The 3,145-nt window shown below is 41.7% G+C and overlaps 1 pseudogene; it reads right to left on the bottom strand.

The window, feature by feature from the left end:
* Window positions 1-2,064: 2,064 nt before the first annotated feature.
* On the bottom strand, window positions 2,065-2,520 carry LOC132234346 (acyl carrier protein, mitochondrial-like; annotated as a pseudogene).
* Between the last annotated feature and the right edge of the window lie 625 nt (window positions 2,521-3,145).

The following is a 3,145-nucleotide window of genomic DNA, read 5'->3' as shown; positions in this document are numbered from 1 at the left end:
CGCAATCTCAGTGCGTCTCTCTGTCACGTATGGTGTGGAAGGGTTCTGGACCTAATGGAGGGTCTGAGAAGAGAGACAATGACGTACATACAAATGCTGTGCTCTGGAACTGTGATTATCCTAAAGGAGACTGGTCCCTGCGGTAGAGGTGGAAGCCTGGTCAGATTATGGAGGAAGCACACTTCTGATTTTTCTTTCTATAATGCTCAGTAAAACACTTAAAATAAATTGCTGGGCAGACGCGACACCTACACATAAGTTTTAAGGAACTCGAGGATAAAATTTTGAAACATTGGCTGAAACATCTGATTGCGCGAGGAATTTTGCAGGTAGAGAAAGAAATGGAAATGTTACTAAAAATAAAGAAACCATTCATCGGGGTTAACTCACCCTGGGTTGAAATGACCTTGGCAATCACAATGGCACTGGTAAAGTTCCCCTTCACCCCCAGCTGGCAATATAGACCAGAATTCATACCAAAAGCCTCTTGCCATGGGAGTTCATCCAATCAGGAAGAGTAACGGGTGTCATTGACATGGGGCATTGCTTCCTGATGAAAGAGAAAATGAGAGCTGGGTCAGTAAAAGATTAAAATGAAAGGAAGCTGACATTTTTGAGCGCTAAGCTGGAACATTTGGATGAATTGTCATCTTCTCTCTGGGTAAAATTCTGCCTCACTCTCTGATGAGGGTAATTGAAATGACCACCCTCCCCAGTGGGCAGTCCTAGAGTCACATTGACCATTCTTAATCATAAATTTCTCATTTTCTTGGGCTGTCACAGAACCACATGTCATGGGTTATCTTGCTTGATTTATATTTTAACCTCCTCTGTCATACACAAGAGACACCCTCAACTAATCAGCAACACATTCTTAGAGCTTATGATTACTTCTTCAGATGGTAATCTCATCTGCTTCATGGGGCTTCCCTTTGCTTTAGTTTTGGAGGGTGACTCAGTAAAAAAGAAAATTGCATTGTTTACTTCTTAGTGTACGAGCCATACGCATTTGATATGCTATATGATATATATTTTCCATTTGATAGTAGAAAATTTGAATGTAAACATAAAGAAAACACCCAAATCTTCTATAGTTCCACATATATATATAGAAACATATTGTGCATAGCATCTGATAATTTACTTTTGATAAACAACTTAAAAATCTATGCAATTAAATACCTAGGCATAGGACTTTTTAAATAGCTGTATAGTAGTATGATCAGTGCATCATCCCTGTTCACTTAACAAATCCCATTGTGTTGAATATTTAGGATTTTTAGGTTAGAAATTTTACTGCAATGAAGGTCCTCGTTTATTTTTATTGATGTTTCCACTCACCCGTGGTTATTTTCAGAAGGTAAGTTTTCTACATGTGGAATCGCTGGGCCAATCAATGTGCGTATTTTAAGGCTTTTGCTAGATATTGTCAAGCTGATCTCTTGGAAGGTGGTGCACTGTATTTCTGAATGCGTTGTTGAGGCTGCATGTTTCCTAGATGAAATGTGTCCTTTTATGACTTTGTCTCCAAATTATAAGACTTTTCAGATTTTACACCTATGAATTATTTTATAAAAATAGTGAATTTCCAATATGACTTCTGCGCATGTTAGTAGCTAAGTTTGTTAGTCAAGTGAATGTTGGATAGAGCAGTACCAAATTCAAAGTCATTAGTACAATGGAAAACATGGAATATCAGTTTAGATGACTTGGCTTTGAATTCTGGCTCTATAATCTGAAAGAGGTAAGCTTCCGTTTTCTCACCTGTAAAATGAGGACCCACACTGTCTTGTCTATCGGTAGGTGAAGTAGACCATGTGGTTTGACTGTGGTTGATTCCATTCCCACTTAGAGGAGTAGGCTTTTGTTATGTTTTGTTGTTGCTGCTGCTGTTGTTGTTTTATAGATTTATTTTCAAAGGGCACAAACACTTAGACAATTTAAATACAAGTGTAAACAGAATTGCTCTGTCAATGTCAGCAATGATGCCAAAACACGTTCTGGTGGCCAGCCACTCACCTGTATCTTCTCATCTCCTCTTGGTGAAGAAAAGGGTCTCATACTCTATTCATACATAACCTTCTTATCTGCAATGTAATCTACAATTTCTTGTGGGCAATCCATTTCTCCGCATCTATATCAGGAATTTCAAACCCAAATTTGTCCTCCAGAGCCATGATAATCTCCACTTGGTCCAAATTGTCTAAACCCAGGTCTTTCCTAAAATGGGAACTTACTGAGAGCAGCTCTGGGCCAATCCTGTCGTAGCGGGAAGACATAAAGAACACTGTCCTTGATCCCCTCTGACATCAGAGGGCGCATCACTATAGTGGTGGCACAGCTGCGTAACTGCCTGGTACCTGCTCCAGCGCGGGGCTGGGAGCCGTGGGCCTCACTGGGTCCCCGTGGGGCGCAGCGTGGTCTGAGCGGCCGGGCTGTGGCCAACGTGGGAAGCTGGGGCAGCGACACCAAGGCCGCAGGTAGGCAGTGGACACAAGTGGAAAGGACATGAGCTGCCATGGCTACGCCGACCCCAGGGAGTGAGATCTGATTGATATAAACCCAAAAGTTCAATCCTATCCATTAGCTTGCCTAATAACTGGGTTAGAGATGAGCATCCCAGTTTAAATCAATCATCCTATGGCATTTGCAATAGTAGATTATATTCAACTATATCAAGCTCATTCCATCTGGACTCTCCTACAGAAGGATTTTACTTCCCATCCTGCTGGCAACAGGCTGAGGCAATGACTTTCTTTGCCCTTCAACATGTGGGTGGAAATTACATGTGCCACTTCCAAGTGGAAATTTTAAGAGCCAGCATGTGGTTCTGCCATCATCCTTTTCCCTCACCACAGATTAACATGCCCTAGAAACGTGTGCTCCTTTGGTCTTACTCCCAGAATGAAGGGGACATGGATGAAGTCTCGCTTGTTTTCTAACAGCCTATGTGCAAGTTGAACGAAAAATAAAACGTTGTTGCTTTGCAAACCGCTGGGGTTTTTAGGGCCATTTGTCACCACAGCACAGCTTAGCGTAGGCTGATTCATACACCGTTTCTTGGGTCTGAGTGAACATTTTGCAAGAGTGTGTGCCTAACCTCGTTTTGTCTGTTACAGGTGAAGCTCAAGGCATTTTTGATTCA

This window comes from Myotis daubentonii, chromosome 5 (genome assembly GCF_963259705.1).
Source record: "Myotis daubentonii chromosome 5, mMyoDau2.1, whole genome shotgun sequence".
Taxonomy (NCBI): Eukaryota; Metazoa; Chordata; class Mammalia; order Chiroptera; family Vespertilionidae; genus Myotis; species Myotis daubentonii.
This window is presented reverse-complemented; position numbering and strand designations above follow the sequence as displayed.